The following is a 25061-nucleotide window of genomic DNA, read 5'->3' as shown; positions in this document are numbered from 1 at the left end:
TGAACAGGATAATAGTTTGCCCCCCTTTATAGATGTTTTGATTTATAGATCTGGTAAGAATTTTAAGTTTAATGTTTATAGGAAACAAACTTAAGTTTGTTCATATGTTCATTTTTACTCATATCACCATTATAAGAACCAATATATCAGTTTTTTTTCAATGTTTTTAAGAGCATTTAGAGTTTGCTGCCCTGAATTTTTAGGACAATAAGATAAACACCAAATTATGATATTGGAAACAAATCCAATATATCCCAAATATGTAATGGACAATGCACAGCAAATAGCTAATAGAAATATTTTTATGGCTTAACAATATCTACTCTAAATTTTAGTAATAAAAACATACTTTTTGCTTCTATTTGCATGAGAATTTGATCCAGGTCTTTCTCATATTGTAGCACACTTGGAATACAAGTTGTCTTTGAAAATCAAAATACTGTAAAAAACCCTACTGGATTAAAAACTTACCTAACGTCAGAGATGGGTGCGTTTATAGCATTCCATGTAAAGAACTGTAATTTGTAATTTTATTAGGTCAAAACTAGTAAAGATTTGAAGTTGAGGATAAGCCAGTATAAGTATAGCGTCACGAACTGGTCAAAGACCCAATTGGGTTATTTGTACATATCGAGTATGAGAGATTTTAATCATGACAGTGAATGGATTGAAGCTGAAAATTTGGCTTAAATAATAAACTTTATGGAATGGATATATCTATTGAATCATGCTATATTGAGAATAATTTTAAGAACAATATGAATATGAGTTTGAGATTGTTTAAATTGAATAATTTTATTATTTATAAAGTTGTAGATGGTAGACTTACCACCTGAAAACCTGTGTTAAGCTAGTCATAGTGGACCTTCCCTAGTTTCTTCTATGCTATGTATATATCTGTGTATATTGTTCTTATTTCTCTTGATTATATTGCACCTTCTGACATTGTCTTAAATAGACGAAGACGTTATGTCACCAAGTTCATTATTTTCATAGTGGTAACTCACTCCACTCCGCTGGATCTTGAACCTCAGGTAGTTTCTGGTTCGCTCAACAGTACTTTTCGTCTCCATGTCCTTTTTTCGGGGGGTTTTTTTTTTTTTTGTCCCTGTGCTGCTTCCATCCAGGTTACTTTATTTATTCCTATTCTCCGCATCCACACCGTTCCATCCATCTCATTCGAGGTCTCCACTTAGGGTCTTCTTACAAGGCATTCTACCCATTATAACTCGTTTTAGAATTCTATGGTCCTCCATAAGCACCACATGGCCAGTCCATCTACAATTGTGTTCTATTTATAAACATCTGTTATTTTCTCTTGTTTAGTTATTTCTCTCAACTCATTTTTGTGTCGTCCTCTCCACCTATTCTCTTGTTCATCAAAAACTGGTACAGTAATTCTCATCATTATTGTATTCTCAAACACCAGTGGTCTTTGTTCTATTTGTTTTGTTAAGCTCCAATGTCTCACTGGCACATAAAACTAGTTGGGTAGAATTGTTTTGTAGATTTTTTGCTTTGTTTTTCTTGATATACTATCTCATCTTTAATTTTGGTTTATGGCTAAAATTAAATCTGTTTGCCGAAGTGATTCTTATATTATAGTTCTGTCTTTATCCCGTTTCTATTTGTTACGGTTGCACCTAGATATCTGAAACTCTTCTACCTCTTCTATTCTCTTGTCTTCGAAAACCACATCCTCTAGCGTTCCTCGCCTCTCTGCTGCTACATATTAGTTTGGGTTTATCGAAATCCATTTGCCAGCGCACCTCTCTGCTGTTCTCTCTTAGTGGGGTGATTAGATCTTCAAGTTCATCTCTACTTTCGTAATGGGTTTTATCGAAGTCCATTGCAGTCACTTTCTATCGTATGCTAGATATGACCTAATATGTTCAAAGTAAATAGCCTCAAGCCTCATATTCATTATCTATCATGTCCTAAGTTATTTTCTCAATACATCAAGTTTAAACAGCATACTAGTTACACATTCTCAATTGCTCTCAAGCCATTTCTCGATTTCAAACACCTTCCGAATTTTCCTTCAACACTTACTACTGATTTGGTGTTTGTACAAATAGACTTTTATAAAGGTATTAATCTAGTACAGTATTCAAATTCCTTTAGTATGATCCATATATCTCTGTACCTGTATATATACTGCCGTACGGAATGCTTCGAAATCAATAAAACAATGGTATTGTAATCATTTCATTCTCCCAAGTTTCTCCATTGCATATACAATATACATACTAGTATATTTTGGCAGTAAATTTTCTAGATAGTATGTCTTGTTAAAGACAGCGCTAAGTCCAGCTTCAACAATCTTCTTTAATTTGTTTTCCTCCCTTCTTCTTATGGGTTTTTATTATTCCGTGGGGTAGATTAAACTCGTGTCTACGAGATTCATGGTATATTGAATAATTATATAAATACGTGCAAGCTTTCGGTTGTTTACATACCTCAACCCATTTTCAGGCAAATAAACTGAAAGGAAAAAGATCCTATGTCAAATATGCTAGATGTGTTTATGAGTTGATCAGGGCTTTTATAGTTGAAATTGAGTGAGGGTTGAGGAGAGGTTCGAGTCAGATTCGAAGGACATGTTGGGGGAGGGGTCAGCTGGGTGCTGGGCTGAGATAGGCGACGTTAGTGGTTATGAGGCATAACGTGATTCTCATGTGAAACAGCGAAGCTCGATACCCACTGTGGAACATTTATAACAACCACGAATTGAAGTAGATGAGTTTCTAAAACCCAAGTAACACTCATCCTACACCCAATTGTTATGCGTCATTGGAACAAATATAGCGAAACCTTAACGATAAAGAATCCAACGGTGAAACTCTATCAGTATTGGCTATTTTACGGCGCTAAGAAAAAATAATTTGAATCCATGCATGCAAAGTCTAGTACGAAATAAACAAAGTAAGTACGTAAGGATCTGCTAAAATCACATCCTTCGTCCCATCTTGTTATTCTCTAATATTCCTCCACATAGACCGATAAATTGGTCCATTAAGGATTGTCAGTATTTCAAAAACTAAGGACTTTGTCAAGACTAGCGTCGGTTGATTAAAACGTGTCCTATAACATGTCATATAAAATTCTGCCAAGGTACAACCTCACGGTGAGCCCATTGCTACGCCACTTCTTTTGCAGGAATTTTCTATGTGCAACCTGGAAATCTTAGTCCTCCAAGACGCTGGAGTTTCGGCCCTACTTGTACTGTAGACGAAATTTTCGTAAAATTTAGGAATAAAATCCACCGTGCAGCTTCTTCAAATTACAATGGAATCTGCCTCAGTCCTAAACTTCACCTATGAACTTAGCCTACACCCCAAGATCCCTTTCCTCGACGTTCTAAGTAAATTCCCGAAATGACCGACATGAAACAAATCTGTGTATAGGAAGGACACCGACATAGGAACGGATGCATAAATGCTGCTAGAGGAATGCCCCCAACGGTATAAGCTGAGCGTCATTTTGGTAACTGTTCCTCTTGGGGATAATTTCCCATAGAACTCTCAAGGACTAAAACATAGATGCGGAATAAAAAAAAAAAAGTCCTCACCAGCCCCACTCCGTTTACAAGGAAGCGTTTCCCAGACACTAGCAAATCTACAGGAAGGAGAAACAAGTAATAACTCAAGAGGAAGAAGGGAAGGGCCAGACGCTGGATCTCCTGCCCACAGGTAAGATTTTGGTTGTAGGAGACAGTCAAGTGGGGGTACTTAGGACAGGGCTTTCTGCGTTAAAGATAGGAAACATAGGACGCAGGTGTGTTTCCCCAGCGCAGGGATAGGAGATGTTAGGAGTGTTTAGTAGGGGAAGGTAAGGACCCTGTAGTTTGCTTAAGTGCCGGGTAGCAATGATATAAGGTAAGCTTAGGATAGTAAGGATTTGTTTGCGCGGTTCCGGGATGCGCTGGACAAGGTTAGAAATAGAAGAGGTGTTCCTGTTTTATGTGGAATCCTTCTGAGGCGTAGAGTTAGGAGTCATGTGGCATTCCAGGGCTATTGCAATGAAAGTGCAGGCTGGGAAAAGACATTGTAAGGCCAATGGATGGGTTTATTGTCGACATCTGGGAACGCTTTTACGGTAGGGTATCATATATTATTACAAAGGGACGGGATTCACTTGTCGCCCCAGAGGATTTCGGCTCTTTGCTGAATCCATTAAGCGAGAAGTAGGGCATCCTACATTTTTTTTTTCGGGTATTTACGTGTGGAGTTCCGGGTTATGTATCGGAATCTAGTTTAGGCAATAGAAACAACTTAGATATGGACTATGAAAAGAAATCACCAAAGCAGGTGGAGGGAACAAATTAAAAGTTGTACTACACAAATAGCAGATGCATATTTAAACATAATTGATTTGTTGCCGAGGTAAAGCATGCGTAGAGAAATTTTGATATTTCTAGCAATTACTGTAATCCTGGAATCAACATGGCTGATAAACACTTCCTTCCGGAAATTGAGATAGAAGGATAGAAAATAAGTTTTTTTTTTCTCACAAGGACTAGGGATGGGATGAGTGGGGGAGGTTGTAGCACTTTTCGTTAAAATTTCATAAAATTGTATTATCGACACTTCGATTAAGGAAGATGACTGTACGGAATCTATTTGGGTAGATATTATAGGAAAGAATAAGAAAGTTATTATTGGCGTCTATGTATAGAACCCTTCCTAGCCTCTGCTAGAAATTCATCAGAGCGTCCCAGTACACAAAACGTTGTGATTAATGGGAGAATTTCTATTATAGAAAACATTGACTGAGAAACTTAAATAGGAGATCAGGAAACGAAGACATTCCTAGATGTGGTGCAGGTTAATTTAATAAAATAAGTGAATACCGATCCTACGAGGAGTTTAAAATACCCGTGGACTTACTTTTAATTAATAATGAGCATTTAATGAGCAACGTAAAAGTGGGAGATCTAGCAATTATCAAGAAATAAGATTTAATATTATTTGGGAAGAATTAAAATGTACGAATAACGTCCAAGTACCAGACTTCAGGCGAGCAAACTTTGGCAATGTAAAAACCTATTTGAAATTGAATATGAAAAGTTATACGGACTTTTCTGACGTTTCATACATTGTTGACGGGTAATGTCTAAGTACTTGACCAGGGGTCAGGTCACGGAGGGTAATATGCATACCTTGGGTCGGGTCACTTGGGGGCGGGGCTCATAAAATAAGTGATTACCGATCCTACGAGGAGAGAAAATACCCTGGACTTACTTTTGATTAATAATGAGCATTTATTGAGCAACGTAAAAAGTGGGAGATCTAGGCAATTATCATGAAATAAGATTTAATTTTATTTGGGTAGAATTAAAACGTTACGAATAACGTCCAAGTACCAGACTTCAGGAAAGCCAAACTTTGACAATGTAAAAAAACACTATTTGAAATTGAATATGAAAAGTTATACGCACTTTTCTGACGTTTCATACATTGTTGACGGGTAATGTCTAAGTACTTGACCAGGGGTCAGGTCACGGAGGGTAAATATGCATACCTTGGGTCGGGTCACTTGGGGGCGGGGCTCAGTAAAATACGTGATTACGATCCTTCGAGGAGGAAAATACCCTGGACTTACGTTTAATTAATAATGAGATTTATTGAGCAACGTTAAGGTGGGTGGATCTAGCAATTATCAAGAAATAGATTTAATATTATTTGGGTAGAATTAAACGTACGAATAAACGTCCAAGTACCCAGACTTCAGGAAAAGCAAACTTTGAACATATTAAACACACTATTTGAAATTGAATATGAAAGGTATACGGATTTTCTGACGTTTCATACATTGTTGACGGGTAATGTTCTAAGTACTTGCCCAGGGGTCAGGTCACGGAGGGATAATATGCATACCTTGGTGTCGGGGTCGCTAGGGGGCGGGGCTCACAGATCAGGTCAGCAATTTGTTGAAATGTATAGCAATCTAACTAGATCTAATTATTAATGCTCACAAATACATTTTATCCCCCTGAAGTCAATACGGAAAAATAGTAATACTCCAAAATACTGGATGACGTACAAATTGAAACATGAGATCGGAATGAAAAGTGGACTATACGTAAAACTGAATAACGGAGAAAAAAACACCTTATATCAGGAATATAACGAAATGGCAAAGCTGGTTAAAAAGAATATCGTACAGCGAAACGTTTAATTATGAAATTAAAGTTGCTAGTCTAAGAAAGATCCAACCCAAAGCGTTTCTTTCATCTCTATAGAACAAAAACATAATGAAAGAATAGGACACAATTAAAAAAGATGAAATTGTCATGATAGATTCAGAGGTAAAAATACGTGAGGAGTTTAACAAATTATTTTCCTTTCAGTGTTTACTAACGAGAGATTAGATAAAGTGCCTGAGTGCGATTCGATTTTCAGATGGGATGAACAACAGACAGGTCAGCATTTTGGATGAAATGTTTTTACCCAATCTAATTGATCTAATTATTAATGCACAAAAATAACCTATATCCCCCTGAAGTCAACACAGGAAAAATAATAATACTCTAAAATGGATGACGGACAAATTGTAACATGAGATCAGAATGAATAAGAGGACTTTATATGAAAAAAAAAACGGGGTAATCACACCTTAGATTACGATATAATGAAATGGCAAAGCTGGTTTAAAAAAGGAATACACGTTACAGTGAAAACGTAATTATGAAATTAAGGTTGCTTAGTCAAAAATCAAGATTCAACGCCAAAGGGTTTCTTTCATCTCAATAGGACCCCCCCCCCCCAAAAAAAAAAAAAATAGAATTAGAATGAAAAGAATAGGATCATTTAATAAACGATGAAATAGGATCATTTAAAAAACGATGAAAATGTCTTGGTATAATCGGAGGAAAAAAGGAATGAGGCGTTTAACAATTACTTTCTATCGGTGTTTACTAATGAGAGGTTAGATTAGAGTATCTGAGTGCCGGATCCGATTTTCAGAGGGGATGAAGAAAGTAGTCTATCTAATATCAGCAATTAGTAAAGATGAAGTAGTAAAGCAGATTGAAAGATTAAAAACTACAAAATCAGGGTCCATGACGTAATTTTTTTTCGTGAATGCTAATGAGTAAAATTTGAAGATCTACGACCCAGTTAATAAAAACATTTCAAAAATCAGTAGACACTGGTTTTATGCCTACTGCTTGAGGGCATGCAAACGTTGTTTCTGTTTTTAAGAAAGGAAATAGATGTTCTATATGCAAACTACAGGTCAATCTGTATTGACATCGGTTAGAGGAAAAATGCTTGAATCCAATAATAGTAAATAGACTCAGATGAACACATCGAAAGACTATTAATTTAATTTCGTGTTTTTAATTCACAGCATGGTTTCCTCCAAGGGTAAGTCTTGTGTGGACTAATCTTCTAGCCCTTTACACTAAAGTATATATGGCGCCAGATAAACAATGATAATTTTGATGTTATTTACCTTCACTTTAGCTAAAGCGTGTCGACAAGGTGCCACACACAGAGACTACTAAATAAATTCACAAAGCCACCAAGATTTGGCATAGGAGGAAAAGTGTTAGAATGGATTAGAGCTTGTGATTAACAAACAGAAAACAGAGGGTCACCTATAAATGGAGTAAGATCTTGGTGGGGCAATGCTACTAGTGGAGTCCCCCAGGGCTCGGTTTCGGGTCCCTTGTTGTTCATTATGTACATAAACGACTTAGACGATGGGATAAATAGTGATGATAGTAAGTTTTGCGGACGACAATAAAATAGGACGTCTAATTTAGGTCTGGAGTCGAAGCAGAGTTTCTGCAGGATGATTTTCATGGTCCGGTGAAGTTGGTAAATGAACTTCAATATCTCTAAGTGTAGCTTGTTAAATGTAGGGCTACACAGCCCCGAAAATAGATACAGCTTAGTATAACACGCTTTTAGAGGAAAAACTTTGAGTGCGAGAGTGACTTGAGAATTCTAGTGAGTCCGGACTTTAAAACCAGGAAACAGAGGCATTAGCGCCCGGAATAAAGCTAACCAGAGCATTAGGTTTCCTTGTAAGGACGGTAATGATTAGAATTGCAGAGGTAATTATTAACAACTCTATTCTAGCGATAGTTAGACCCATCCTTGATTATACGGTACAATTTTTGGTCTCCGTCTTACAAAATGAACCTCCAATTCACTAAAATCAGTACAGAGACGAATCGAGCAAGATGAAACATGGACTCAGATATCTGCCTTGCGAAGAGAGGCCTAGGCACCTTAACCTCCACTCTCTGGAAAAGACGAAGAGTGAAAACCCCCCCCAAAAATATATATAACCCCCCCCCCCCCCCCCCCCCCCCCCCCCCCCCAATATATATATATTTTATATATCCCCCCTAACACACACCATAATATATTATTTTTTCCCCCCCCCCCCCCCCGCCCCCCCCCCCCCCCCCCCCACTCCCCTTTTATATCCCCCCCCCCCCCCCCCCCCCCCCCCCCACCCCCCCCTACCAAATTTCTGGGGTGAACTAATAGAGGTTGTTCAAGATGAATCAGAGTCTTTAACAAGGGTTGATGCAAACAACGTCCATTATATTAAAACAACAGAAGCAGGACTCGCAGTAATGGTTATAAACTGTTAAAAATTTAGATTTAAGAAGGGAAATAGGCAAGAATTGGTTTACTAATAGGATTGTCGACGAATGGAATAAACTTAGTAACCATGTAGTAATCGCTGAAACTATCAAATGTTTTAAGAAACGATTAAACAAATTTATGGATGGGGAATGACAGGTGGTGATGGATTACGGAGCTGTCTAGTGTTAGGCCTTATGGTCTCTTGCAGTCTCACTTCATTCCTATGTTCCACATGTTTTTATATTCTTAAGACAGATATCATCAAACAACAATTACACTCAAACACCTCATAGACTAAACCCAATCAAAGTCTTTCTGACACGACCCAAAACACACCGACACAAACACACTCGCAGACACTTACACACGATTTATTCAAGGATCAAATGTACACTGTTATAAATCTGTCAAAAGGTCTTACAAGGCATTGTCACACAGGCAATTATCATAAAGACACTCACAGAAAAATTAGCCTGATTATTTACTGGAATATACACGACAGTCTCAAGCCTTTTCACACTGACAGACATAATCATTATAGATATACATACACCCCATACATACACTCTACCCCATACACATACTCCACCCCCAATCCCCCACCCCCACACACAAACACACAAACACACACACACACACACACACAAACACACACGCACCCACAAACGCACACACACACACACTACACACACACACACACACACACTACACACACACTACACACACACACACACACACACACACACACACACACACATAACGCACACAACCACACACACACACACAAATGACACTATACGCACACAATTCACTCACACACACACACACACAAACTACACACACACACACACACACACTCTCACACACACACACACACACACACACACACACACACTCTCACTACACACACACACTCTCACACACACACACAAACACACACACAATCATAGCCATGATTATATATATATATATATATATTTTATACTATATATATATATATATTTATATAAATATATATAATATATAATACAAATGATTTACACAGGCGGCAGCATGCCGTCAGGCGACCTTTTGGTCTCATATCTAGGTCGGATCCAAAAAAAATATAGATAATAATTATCAATCAATAAATAAAAACTATTTAATGTAAACAACAAATAAAATAGATATATAGATGCATAGGTATAGTTAATAAATAAACAAACAGGTAAATAGTAAAATAATGATAAAATTGACATATAACTAATAATAAATGAAAATCACAAACAGACAATTGATACCAAACAGATAAAACAAATTAGTACAAAACTAAAATTATGATCATTACAGCATTTGCTTAGGTGTTTATCTAAATTATTCTTCAAAAAAGCTTCGAACTGAAACTACATTGCAATACCTGTGAAGGATGTTTATTCCACATTCCATTAAATACACGGTTGTTTTCTACCTTACTTCCAAATTGAATCTATTTCACGGACAGTTTGAGACCATTGTCTCTTGTCTGATTCTCATTCACTGTGAATATTTTTGTCACTTTTGATGTCAATTTGCCTTTAGAATTTTAAAGGGCCAGTATCAAGTCACCTCTTGAGTCTACACTTTTTTAGGGAAACCAGATTCGTATGTTTTAGTCGATTTTAGTTATGATTAATTTTTAATATTTAGAATCAGTTTTGTGGCTCTCCGTTGTACTTTTTCCAGTCTGTCAATGTCCTTAATGAGATTCGGTGACCATACGGAATAACAGCATCTTCCAAATGAGGGACGAACTAACGATTTATATAGCTTGTTAATTGGTGATGGATTTTTGAAATCAAAAGATCGCGCAATCTGTCCCAGAATCTTTATTAGCACTTTCAAGAGGCTGAATTACACTGCTTGGATGATTTGAGATCGTTAATAATAATTACGCCGAGATCTTTGTTGACCATCCACTTTTTGTTACACGAATTTCCAAAATAACTTGTAATCCTGTACTTACTGTTATTTTTTCCTATGTGCATTACCTTGCATTTACTTGTGTTAAATTTCTTTAGCCACTTTTCAGGGACCATTGCTGTATGTTATCTACATATTTTTGAATACCTAATGGGTTTAATGTATCATTTGCCATTCCACACAGTTCGGTATCATCAGCAAAATTTAGAAACAGTATATTATAGTCCATGGTCTATATCATTTATAGTATTACTACTGAATAGAAAGTGGCCCAAGAACGGATACCTGAGGAACTCCACTTGTAAAAAATTTCCCGATCTAGAAGTTTTTTTCCATTTTAAAGCAACTCTCTGTTTTTGATCATTCAATATTACTAGTCCTAAGTCAATATACTTAACCTTTTATTCTGTGCGAAGCTAATTTAGTACAGTTGTCTTTTCGTGTGGGTACGGTATCAAAAACTTTTCCCAAAGTCTTGATATATTAAATATATATTGTTTCGTATTGTCAGTATTTGAAATAAGTTGTGTTGTAGAATTCGAGAATGTTAGTCAACGCATCTACGTTTCCGTCTGAATCCATGCTGGCTATCATTTATCAAACAGTTACTTTCGAAATGATGTTCGATAGCGCTCTGATGATAGTTTCCATTATTTTTTCCTACAAATTGAAGTCAAACGTATAGGCCTATGATCTAATGATTTGGTTTCATTCTGTCATCCCTTTTTTGACTATGGCGGTAAAAGTTAGCTAGGCTTCCATTACTACTGGGACATCTCCGGATATGATGTATTTCTTGAAAAATAATTTCTAATGAAACAAACAAATCTCATTGTTCATTTCCTTTAACATTCTTGGATACCAAAACCGTTAGGCCCTGGTGTTTTATTAGCTTTGAGTGTGTCCTATACACTTTTAATTTTTTCTTTTGTGATATCTACCGTAGTAAGTTTACCCTAGGTCTTTTCACAGGTTTCAGTTTAGAGTTCACTTGGAGGTGTTTCGTTTACGAATACCGATCTAGAATAATTGTTTAAAATATCATACTTTCCTTCATTTGAATGTTCAAGTTGACAGTCCGCAGATAATAGTTAGACCAATGTGATTCCGAACAACACTATTTATCTCTAAAAGTAACTGTCGAATTCTTTTGGATTCTCTTTGGATTTATCATTTAGTATTTTCATCTTTCTTTTCTTTTTTATTGTCTTTTTATAAATCTCTCTTGTATTGATACATAACTTTCATAGTCATTAGATGCACCCGAGAACATGTATTTCTTATAAGCCAGTTCCTTTTTCGCAATACTTTTTTCAGTTTCTTTGTCGAGGCACTTTGGTGAACCTGATTTTGGGGACGTCTGTCCTTAAAAGGAATGTATAGGATGAATCATCTTAGTGAGAGTATTTTGAAATATTTCCCACATCTGATCTACAGGTCTTTCGACCTTTACCGTTTGCCTCCCAATCTGTAAGCTGAAGCTCCTGACGTTGTCCTATGAACCTGAGTTTTACTGAAATCGGGTATGTGAGAAATACCAAGTTATCTATTCTAAAATAGTTTAGGAGTTTGAATCCTAGTTGTGATTGCTATTTCGCAGCAGTATTCACCGACTTCTACTTCAGTTTACTATGCTTTCGCGGCTAGTGATCAATAGATCGACTAAGTTTCCATATCTTGTGGGCTCTTTTACATACGGAGTTTAAGTAATTATCACCAAGAAAATCAATCAAGAACGAATACCCATATGGCCAGGTTCAAGGGTCAATCTATCATTTGTCAGTAATGTCGAAATCAACTTTTATCAATAAATCCTGTTTGTAGATTGAAACTAGATTGTTCTTGAAATATTACAGTTTGTCTTCTGCTTAGTGTTAAATGGTCTTTGGCCTATAAAAGACACCTACATTCATTTTTTTGTCCATTTGTTTGGGATAAACTAAACCAACAAAACTATCATATGCATCCTGTTTCACTTTCTCTAAAACCACAAGCATAAAACATTGTTTTTTAACGTACAACAGAACACACCCACCTTTCTTGGTGGTTTTCTATCCTGTTGAAAGGGTTTGAAAGGGCCGCAATATTACATTCAGCTTCGAACTCTGTACCATTTAACCATGTCTCGGTTATTCCTATCATGTCAGATGATATAATCGCTTTGACAGACGCTGTTATAAGTTCCTTAGTATTGGGAAAAAAATTCAAGAAATACAGGCGTATGTCAAAAGCGAATATCTCGACATGATAGGAATAACCGAGGACATGGTTAAATGGTACAGAGTTCGAAGCTGAATTTAATATTGCGGGCTTTCAACACTTTCATCAGGATAGAAACCACAAGAAAGGTGGGTGTGTTTTGTACATTAAAAACAATGTCTATGCTTGTGTTATAGAGAAAGTAAAACAGGATGCATATTATAGTTTTTGGGTTTAGTTAACCCAAACAAATGGACAAAAAATGAATGTAGGTGTCTTTTATAGGCCAAAGACATTATCACTAGCAGAAGACAAACTGTTATTTCAAGAACTATCTAGTTTCTACAAACAGGATTTATTGATAATGGTTGATTTCGATATTACTGACAATGATTGGATGACCCTTGAACATGGCCATATGGGTAGTCGTTTGATTGATTTTCTTGGTGATAATTACTTAACTCAGTATGTAAAAGAGCCCACAAGATATGGAAACTTAGTCGATCTATTGATCACTAGCCGCGAAACCATAGTAACTGATGTAGAAGTCGGTGAAACTGTTGCGAATAGCAATCACAACTTAGATTCAAACTCCTAAACAATTTTAGAATAGATACTTGTGTTTCTCAAATACCCGATTTCAGTAAAACTCAGTTCATAGGACTACGTCAGGAGCTTCAGCTTACAGATTGGGAGGCAAAAGTAAGCGAAAGACCTGTAGATCAGATGTGGGAAATATTTCAAAATACGCTCACTAAGATGATTCATACTTACATTCCTTTTAAGGACAGACGTCCCCCAAATCAGGTTCGCCCGAAGTGCCTCGACAAAGAAACTGAAAAAAGTATTGCTAAAAAGAAACAGGCTTATAAGAAATACAAGTGCTCGGGTGCATCTAATGACTATGAAAGTTATGTATCAATACAGAGAGATTTAAAAAAGACAATAAAAAAGAAAAGAAAATGACAATACTAAATGATAAATCCAAAGGTAGTCCCAAAGAATTCTATAGTTACATTAGAGATAAAAAGGTTATTAGGAATCACATTGGCCCACTATTATCTGCTGACGGTCAATTTGAATATTCGAATGAAGGAAAGTATGATATTTTAAACAACTATTTTAGCTCAGTACTCGTAAACGAAACACCTCAAAGTGAACTCCAAACTGAAACCTGTGAAAAGTCTAGGGTTAACTTACTACGATAAATATAACAAAAGAAAAAATAAAAAAGTGTATAGAAAAACACAAAGCTAATAAAACACCAGGGCCAAATGGTTGGTATCCAAGAATCTTAAAGGAAATGAAAAATTAGATTGTTGTTCCATTAGAAAAATTATTTTCAAGAAACCCATCATATACGGAGATGTCCCAAGAGAATGGAAGCTAGCTAACGTTACTCCCATATTCAAAAAAGGTGACAAAAAGAAACCAAATAATTATAGGCCTATAAGTTTGACTTCAATTGTAGGAAAAATAATGGAAACTATCATCAGAGATGCTATCGAACATCATTTCGAAAGTAACTGTTTGATAAATGATAGCCAGCATGGTTTCAGACGGAAACGTTCTTGCGTGACTAACTTACTCGAATTCTACAACACACTTATTTCAAATACTGACATAAGAAACAATATATATTTAATATATCTAGACTTTGGAAAAGTTTTTGATACCGTACCACACGAAAGACTACTTACTAAATTAGCTTCGCACAGAATAATTGGTAGTATATTGACTTGGACTAGTAATTGGTTGAATGATCAAAAACAGAGAGTTGCTTTAAATGGAAAAACTTCTAGATGGAAATTTTTTACAAGTGGAGTTCCTCAGGGTTCCGTTCTTGGGCCACTTTTATTCATAGTATATATAAATGATATAGACCATGGACAAAAGTCTATTGTCTCCAAATTTGCTGACGATAGAAAATTGTGCGGACTGGCAAATGATCATTTAGATTAATTAGATATTTAGGAACATTTAGATAAATTACAGCAATGGTCTGAAAAGTGGCTAATAAAATCACACAAGTAAATGCAAGGTAATGCACATAGTAAAAATAACAGTAAGTACGATTACAAGTTATTTGGAAATTCGTTAACAAAAGTGGATGGTCAAAAAGATCTCGGCGTAATTATTATTAACGATCTCAAATCATCCAAGCAGTGTATTTCAGCCTCTGAGAAAGCTAATAAGATTCTGGGACTGATTGCGCGATCTTTTGATTTCAAAAGTCCATCACTCATTAACAAGCTATATAAATCGTTAGTTCGTCCTCATTTGGAATATGCTGTTTCCGTATGGTCACCGAATCTCATTAAAGACATTGACAGACTGGAAAAAGTACAAGGGCGAGCCGCAAAACTGATTCTAAATATAAAAAATAAATCATACGAAAATCGACTAAATCATATGAATCTGTTTTCCCTAAAAAAACGTAGACTCAGAGGTAACTTGATACAGGTCTTTGAAATTCTAAAGGGAATTGACAACTTCAAAAGTGAAAATTTTTCGCATTGAATGAGAATCAGACAAGAAACAATGGTCTCAAACTGTCCGGAAATAGATTCAACTTGGAAGTAGGTAGAAACAACCGTGTAGTTAATGAATGGAATAAACTTCCTGCAGAGGCAGTGCAATGTAGTTCAGTTGGAGGCTTTAAAAATAATTTAGATAAACACCTAAGCAAGATGCTGTAATTATTATAATCTATTTCATATTATTTGTTTTTGTTTTGTTATAATTTGTCTGCTTTGATTTTCATTTATTATTAGTTATATGCCAATTCATTATTATTTACTATTTACCTGTTTGTTTATTATCTAACTATACCTATGCATTTATTCATGTATTTTATTTGTTATTTACGTTATTATAGTTTTTATTTATTAATTTATTATTATTTTTTTGGATCCGACCTAGATATGGACCAAAAGGTCTCCTGTCGGCATGCTCGCCTTTGTAATCATTTGTATTTATATATATATATATATATATATATATATATATATATATATATATATATATATAATCATGGTGTGTGTGTGTGTGTGTGTGTGTGTGTGTGTGTGTGTGTGTGTGTGTGTGTGTGTGTGTGTGTGTGTGTGTGTGTGTGTGTGTGTGTGTGTGTGTGTGTGTGTGTGTGTGTGTGTGTGTGTGTTTGTGTTTTTGTGTGCGTATGTGTGTATGTGTGTGTATATGTGTGTGTGTGTGTGTGTGTGTGTGTGTGTGTGTGTGTGTGTGTGTGTGTGTGTGTGTGTGTGTGTGTGTGTGTGTGTGTGTGTGTGTGTGTGTGTGTGTGTGTGCGTGTGTGTGCGTGTGTTTGTGTGTGTGTGTGTTTTTGTGTTTGTGTGTGGGGGTGGGGGGTGGGGGGGTGTATGTGTGTGTGTGTATGTATATGTTATTATAATCTATAAGATTATTCTTCATGAAAAAGCTAGAGACTGTCGTGTTTTTCCAGTATATAATCATGGCTAATTTTTCTTGTGAGTTCTTTATGATAATGCCTTGTGATAATGCCTTTAAGACCCTTTCGTCAGTTTTATATACAAGTGTCATTTGATTCTTGAAGAAAGTTTTGTGTATGGTCTGTGGGGGGTTTGTTTGTGTTTTGTTTGGGTCCGTGTTTGAAAAAAAGTTGATTTCTTTGTCTATGATAGTGTATGAGTAATTGTTATTGATGAATATCAGTCTTAAGAATATAAGAACATAAGAACATAGGAATGAAGGAGACTGCAAGAGACCATAAGGCCTACACTAGGCAGCTCCATATCCATCACCACCTGTCATCCCCATCCATAAAGTTGTGTAATCGTTTCTTAAAACAATTGATAGTTTCAGCGATTACTACATGGTTACTAAGTCTATTCCATTCGTCGACCACCCTATTAGTAAACCAATTCTGTCCTATTTCCTTCTTAAATCTAAATTTTTACAGTTTATAACCATTTACTGCGAGTCCTGCTCTGTTGTTTTAATATAATGACGTTGTTTGCATCACCCTTGTTAAAGACTCTGATTCACTTGAATACCTCTCTTAGATCACCCCACACTCTTCGTCTTTCCAGAGAGTCTAAGTTAATGTGCCTAAGCCTCTCTTCGCAAGGCAGATATCTGAGTCCATGTATCATCTTGCTCATTCTTCTCTGTACTGATCCTAGTGAAATGATGTCTATTCTGTAGGACGGAGACTAAAACTGTACCGCATAGTCAAGGATGGGTCTAACTATTGCTAGATAGAGTTTAATAATTACCTCTGCACTTCTATTCATTACCGTCCGTCCAATGAAACCTAATGCTTTGTTAGCTTTATTCCTGGCGCTAATGCACTGTTTCCTGGTTTTAAGGTCCGGACTCACTAGAACTCTCAAGTCTCTCTCGCACTCAATTTTCTCTAAAAACGTGTTATCTAAGCTTTATCTATTTTCGGGGGTGTGTAGCCCTACATTTAACAAGCTACACTTAGAGATATTGAAGTTCATTTACCACTTCACCGACCATGTAAATCATCCTGCAGAATCTCTGCGTCGTCTCCTGACCTAAAGAGGCGTTCTATTTTAGTGTCGTCCGCAAACTTACTAACATCACTATTTATCCCATCGTCTAAGTCGTTTATATACTGTACATAATGAACAACAAGGGACCTAAAACCGAGTCCTGGGGTACCCCAGTAGCACATTTAATTGCCCCACCAAGATTTTACTCCATTTATGGTGACCCACTGTTTTCTGTTATTAATCCAAGCTCTAATCCATTCTAACACTTTTCCTCCTATGCCATGGGCTTTGATTTTATTTGGTAGTCTCTGGTGTGGCACCTTGTCGAACGCTTTGCTAAAGTGAAGGTAAATAACATCGTAATTATCATTGTTATCTGACGCCTTATATATTTTAGTGTATAGGGATAGAAGATTAGTCACACATGACTTACCCTTGGAGAAACCATGCTGTGTATCACGAATTAAATTATGTCTTTCGATTTGTTCTCTGAGTCTATTTACTATTATTGATTCAAGCATTTTTCCTATAACCGATGTCAAACTGATTGACCTGTAGTTGCATATAGGCGATCTATCTCCCCTCTTAAAAACAGGAACAACATTTGCCTGCCTCCAAACAATAGGCACAAAACCAGTGTCTACCGATTTATTAAAGATTTCAATTAACTGGTAGCAGATTTCAAATTTACACTCCTTAAGCATTCTCGAGAAAAAAATTCGTCTGGACCTGGGGATTTTGTAGTTTTAAGTCTTTCAATCTGCTTGACTACTTCTTCTTTACTAATGCTGATATTAGATAGACTACTCTCTTCATCCCCACTGAAAATCGGATCGCAGTCAGATACTTTATCTAACCTCTCATTAGTAAACACCGAGAGAAAATAATTGTTAAACTCCTCACTCATTTTTTCCTCCGATTCTATCATGACATTTTCATAGTTTTTAATTGGTCCTATTTCATCGTTTTTAAATGATCCTATTCTTTCTTTCTTATTATTATTTTTTTTTTTTTTTGGGGGGGGGGGGGTCTATAGAGATGAAAGAAACCCTTTGCGTTGAATCTTGTTTGACTAGCAACCTTAATTTCATAATTACGTTTCACTGTACGTGTATTCTTTTTAACCAGCTTTGCCATTTCATTATATCTTAATCTAAGGTGTGTTTCCCGGTTTTTTTTTTCATATAAAGTCCTCTTTTCATTCTGATCTCATGTTTCAATTTGTCCGTCATCCATTTTGGAGTATTATTATTTTTCCGTGTTGACTTCAGGGGGATATATGTATTTTGTGCATTAATAATTAGATCAATTAGATTGGTATACATTTCATCCAAATTGCTGACCTGTCTGTTTTTCATCCCATCTGAAAATCGAATCGCAGTCAGGTACTTTATCTAAACTCTCATTAGTAAACACCGATAGAAAATAATTGTTAAACTCCTCACTCATTTTTTCCTCCGATTCTATCATGACATTTACATTGTTTTTAATTTGTCCTATTCTTTCTTTATTTTTTGTTCTATAGAGATGAAAGAGACACTTTGGGTTGGATCTTGCTTGACTAGCAACTTTAATTTTATAATTACGTTTCGCTGTACGTGTATTCTTTTTAACCAGCTTTGCCATGTCGTTATATCTTGTGTTTCCCCGTTTTTTTTTTTTCTTACGTAAAGTCCTCTTTTCATTCCGATCTCATGTTTCAATTTATCCGTCATCCATTTGGGAGTATTACTATTTTTCCGTATTGACTTCAGGGGGATAAATGTATTTTGTGCATTGATAATTAGATCAGTCAGATTGCTATACATTTCATCTAAATTGCTGACCTGTCTGTTGAGCCCCGCCCCAAGCGACCCGACCCAAGGTATGCATATTACCCTCCGTGACCTGACCCCTGGTCAAGTACTTAGACATTACCCGTCAACAATGTATGAAACGTCAGAAAAGTCCGTATAACTTTTCATATTCAATTTCAAATAGGTTTTTATATTGTCAAAGTTTGCTTTCCTGAAGTCTGGTACTTGGACGTTATTCGTACGTTTTAATTCTACCCAAATAATATTAAATCTTATTTCTTGATCATTGCTAGATCTCCCACCTTTACGTTGCTCATTAAATGCTCATTATTAATTAAAAGTAAGTCCAGGGTATTTTATCTCCTCGTAGGATCGGTAATCACTTATTTTATGAGCCCCGCCCCCAAGTGACCCGACCCAAGGTATGCATATTACCCTCCGTGACCTGACCCCTGGTCAAGTACTTAGACATTACCCGTCAACAATGTATGAAACGTCAGAAAAGTCCGTATAACTTTTCATATTCAATTTCAAATAGGTTTTTATATTGTCAAAGTTTGCTTTCCTGACTTCTGGTACTTGGACGTTATTCGTACGTTTTTCTTCTACCCAAATAATATTAAATCTTATTTCTTGATAATTGCTAGATCTCCCACATTTACGTTGCTCATTAAATGCTCATTATTAATTAAAACTAAGTCCAGGGTATTTTATCTCCTCGTAGGATCGGTAATCACTTATTTTATTAAATTATCCTGCACCACATCTAGGAATGTCTTCGTTTCCTGATCTCCTATTAAAGTTTCTCAGTCAATGTTTCTATAATTAAATTCTCCCATTATCACAACGTTTGTGTACTGGGACGCTCTGTGAATTTCTAGCTGAGGCTAGGAGGTCTATACATAACGCCAATAATAACTTTCTTATTCTTGCCTATAATATCTACCCAAATAGATTCCGTACAGTCCTCTTCCTTAATCGAAGTGTCGATAATACAATTTATTGAAATTTTAACGAAAAGTGCTACACCTCCCCCACTCATCCCATCCCTATCCTTGTGAGAAAAAAAAAACTTCTATCCTTCTATCTCAATTTCCGGAAGGAAATGTTTATCAGCCATGTTGATCCAGGATTCAGTAATTGCTATAATATCAAAATTCTCTACGCATGCTTTACCCCGCAGCAAATCAATTATGTTAAATATGCTTCTGCTATTTGTGTAGTAAACTTTTAATTTATCTTCCCTCCACCTGCTTTGGTGATTCTTTTCATAGTCCATATCAAAGTTGTTTCTATTGCCTAAACTATATTCCGATACTTCCCCGGTACTCCAACGTAATCTACCCGATAAAAAAAGGCAGGATGCCTTCTTCTCGCTCAAGAGATTTAGCAAGGAGCCGAAATCCTTTGGGTGACAATTGCACCCCGTCCCTTGTATATAGATGATTCCTACCGTAAAAGCGGTCCCAGATGTCGACAAATGCCCATCCATTGGCCTTACAATGTTTTCCCAGCCTGCAATTCATTGCAATAGCCCTGGAATGCCACATGACTCCAACTCTACGCCTCAGAAGGATTCCACATACAACAGGAACACCTCTTCTATTTCTAACCTTGTCCAGCGCATCCCGGAACCGCGCAAACAATTCCTTACTCCCTAGCTTACCTATATCATTGCTCCCGGCACTTAAGCAAACTACAGGGTCCTTACCTTCCCCTACTAAACACTCTAACATCTCCTATCCCCGCGCTGGGGAAACACACCTGCGTCCTATGTTTCCTATCTTTATCGCAGAAAGCCCTGTCTAAGTACCTCACTTGACTGTCTCCTACAACCAAAATCTTACCTGTGGGCAGGAATCCAGCGTCTGCCCTTCCCTTCTTCTCTTGAGTTTTACTTGTTTCTTCTTCCTGTAGATTGGCTAGTGCTGGAAAACGAGTTCTTGTAAACGAGTGGGGCTGGTGAGGACTTTTTTTTTTTTATTCCGCATCTTGTTTTAGTCTTGAGAGTTCTATGTGAAATAATTCCCAAGAGGAACAGTTACAAAATGACGCTCAGCTTATACCGTTGGGGACATTCTCTAGCAGCATTTATGCATCGTCCTATGTCGGTGTCCTTCCTATACACAGTTGTTTCATGTCGGTCATTTCGGGAATTTACTAGAACGTCGAGGAAAGGGATCTTGGGGTGTAGGCTAGGTTCATAGGTGAAGTTTAGGACTGAGGCAGATTCCATTGTAATTTGAAGATCTGCTTGGTGGATTTTATTCCTAAATTTTACGAAAATTTCGTCTACAGTACAAGTAGGGCCGAAACTCAGCGTCTTGGAGGACTAAGATTTCCAGGTTGCACATATAAAATTCTGCAAAGAAGGCGTAGCAATGGGCTCACCGTTAGGTTGTACCTTTGCAGAATTTTATATGACATGTTATAGGACATGTCACATCAACCGACGCTAACCTTGCCCAGCACCCCCTCCCATCCCCCGACAAGTCCTTCTGATCTGACTCGAACCTCTCCTCATCCCACTCAACTTCAACTATAAAAGCCCTGTCAACTCATAGCCGATCTAGCATATTTGGTATGGATCTTTTCCTGTCATTTTATCTGCCTGAAGATGGTTGCATGTAACAACCGAAAGCTCGCCAATGTATTTATATAATTAGTGTCAATATACCATGGATCTCGGTAGACTCGTGTTTAATCTACCCCCGGAATATAAGAAACATATAAGAAGAATGGAGAAAACAACTAAGAAGATTGTTGAAACTGACTTAGCACTGGTCTTTAACAAGACATACCTACAAGAAAATTTACTGCCAAAATATACTAGTATGTATATATGTATATGCAATGGAGAAAACATGGGAGTATGATAAGATACAATACCATTTGTTTATTGATTTCAAGCAGTCGTACGGCAGTATATACAGACAGAGTATATGGAGCATACTAAAGGAATTTGGAATACTGGACTAGATAATACCTTTAATAAAAGTCTATTTTACAAACACAAAATCAGTAGTAAGGGTTGATGGAAGATGTTCGGAATGTTTTGAAATCGAGAATGGCTTGAGGCAAGAATGTGTATCTTGTATGCTGTTTAACTTGATGATTGAGAAAATAACTAGGACAATGATAGATAGATAGAAAGGTAGGATATGACTTGGACAATATTAGGTCAATAATCTAACATACGCTGATGATGTGAACCCAATTACCGAAAGTAGAGATGACTTGAAAAATCTAATCACCCCACTAAGAGAGACAGCAGAGAGAATTAGGCTGCAAATAAATTTCGATAAAACCAAACTAATTTGTATAAGCAGTGAGGAGAGGAACGTAGAGGATGAGGTTTTCAAAGACAAGAGAATAGAAGAGGTAGAGAGTTTCAGATATCTAGGTGCAACAGTAACAAATAGAAATGAGATGAAAACAGAAATAAATATGAGAATCGCTTCAGCAAACAGATGTTATTTTAGCCTTATACCAATATTAAAGAAGAGAAGTATATGAAGAAATACAAAACAAAAAATCTACAATACAATTCTACCAACTAGTTTATGTGCCAGTGAGACATGGAGCTTAACAAAACAAATGGAACAAAGACTACTGGTGTTTTAGAATACAATATTGAGGCGTATTACTGGACCAGTTTTTTATGAAAATGAGAATAGGTGGGGAGGACGACACAATAATGAGTTGAGAGAAATACCCAAACAAGAGAAAATAACAGATGTTATAAATAGACCAAAATTGAGAAAGGCTGGGATGTGGGGCATATGGAGGACCATAGAATTCCAAAACGAGTTCTGATGTGTAGAATGCCTGGAAGAAGACCCAGAGGGAGACTTCAAATGAGATGGATGGACGGTGCGGATGCGGAGAAGAGGAATAAATAAAGTAACCTGGATGGAAGCAACACAGGACCGAAGGGCATGGAGAAGAAAAGTACTGCTGGCGAACCAGAATCTACCTGAGGTTCAAGATCCAGCGGATTGAGTGAGTGACCACTAGGAAAATAAGAACTTGGTGACATAACGTCTTCGTCTATTTAAGACATTTTCAAAGGTGCAATATAAACAAGAGAAATAAGAACATTATACACAGTACATACAGAACATAGAAGAAACAAGGGAAGGTCCACTGGGACTAGCTCAACACAGGTTGTCAGATTACATGCCTACCATCGACAACTTTATTAATAATAAAATTATCCAATTTGTACAATTCCAAACTCATATTCATATTGTTCTCAAAGGTATTATTATTATAGCATGATTCTATAATATTCCTCTCCATAATGTTTTTATTTAAGACAAATTTTCAGCTTTATTCCATTCAATGCAATGATTAAAATCTCTCGTATGTACAAATAACCCAATTGGTCTTTGTCCTGTTCTGACGCTATACTTATACTGGCTTATCCTCAACTTCAAATCTTTACTAGTTTGACCTATAAATTAAAAATTACATTCTTTACATGGGATGCTATAAACGCACCCATCTCTGACTTTAGGTGAATTTTTAATCAGTAGGTTTTTTACAGTATTTTGATTTTCAAAGACAACTTGTATTCCAAAGGTGCTAAAATATGAGAAAGACTGATCAAATTCTCATGAAATAGAAGCAAAAGTATGTTTTTATTACTAAAATTTCGTATATATGTTAAGCCATAAAAATATTTCTTAGCTATTTGCTGTGCATTGTCCATTACATATTTGGGATATTTTAATTTATTTCCAATATCATAATTTTTTCCTATCTTATTGTCTAAAAATTCAGGACAGCAAACTCTAAATGCTCTTAAAAACATTGAAAAAAGACATTTTGGTCTTAAAATGGTGATATGAGTAAAAATGGATATATGAAAGAACATTAGTTGGTTTTTTATAAACATCCAACTTAAAATTCTTACCAGATCTATAAATCATAACATCTAAATAGGGCAAACTATTAACATGTTCAATCTCCATAGTAAACTTAAAAGACGGTACCAAACTATTTAATTATAACATAAAATTGTCTAAATTTTGGTCATTAGGCCACATGTACAAAATATCATCTATATATGTATACCAAATGACATTCTTTGGAAGAATATTTGGTAGAATATCTCTTTCAAAAAATTCCATATACAAATTACTCAAAGCATTCCAAATCTCTGCAAATAGAATTCACCATTAAATCTAGATTTTGAATCCAAAACACAGTTTAATAAAACTGATTATTCTGTGAGCAGGGAGAGTCAATCATCTTTTTTTTTTCTATTTATCTTCTAAAGATCTTAATAAATCTAAAATTGGGACTGGTAAATAAAATAGTAATATAAAAACTAACAAGTTCGAAATTAAAAGTTATATTTTGTCCATGATAACTTGTCAATGAGGTCAACATTGTTTTTAATATGATTGTGGGTAATAGTTCCAACAAGTGGACTTAAAAGTGACACCAGCCATTTTGATAATTTATAAGTGCAAGACCCAATTGAACAAATGATAGGTCTAGCAGGGTTATTAACTTTATGAGTTTTAATCAAACCATACATATATGGTAGTGAAGGAGATAACGTAACAAGTTGTTTGATTAGGTCATTATTTCCATCTAAAAAAAATATTATTATTTTTTATTAAATCTTTTATTAACCGTTTCTAATAGGTTCTTATTTATTTTAACATAAGTTTCATGATCACTTAGTAATGTCTCCATTTTCTCAATATAATCGTTTTTGTTGACAATTACTAAACAATGGCTTTTGTCCGCTTTCGTGATGTGCAAACCATTATCATTCTTTAATATCTTTATAGTTATAATGAACCTTTTAGGGCAACTTGGATAACTTGACATTAATAACGCATTATATACAAAACTTTTACAAATATTAATATCTTGTATAGCTACATCACTAATTTTTTCTAAATTACAGACACCTTTAGCGAGATCCACATAGTTGATATTTTAATTATTATTAGCTGCAAATTTTAACCCATATCCCAAAGCACATTTTGCATCTTTGCTCAATG

The 25061-nt window shown here is 35.9% G+C and overlaps 1 pseudogene; it reads right to left on the bottom strand.

Moving 5' to 3' along the window:
- LOC143019889 (uncharacterized) overlaps positions 1 to 25061 on the bottom strand; it is a 37568-nt pseudogene that overhangs the window by 5749 nt on the left and 6758 nt on the right.

This window comes from Oratosquilla oratoria, chromosome 38 (genome assembly GCF_046742065.1).
Source record: "Oratosquilla oratoria isolate Oo_2021 chromosome 38, ASM4674206v1, whole genome shotgun sequence".
Taxonomy (NCBI): domain Eukaryota; kingdom Metazoa; phylum Arthropoda; class Malacostraca; order Stomatopoda; family Squillidae; genus Oratosquilla; species Oratosquilla oratoria.
This window is presented reverse-complemented; position numbering and strand designations above follow the sequence as displayed.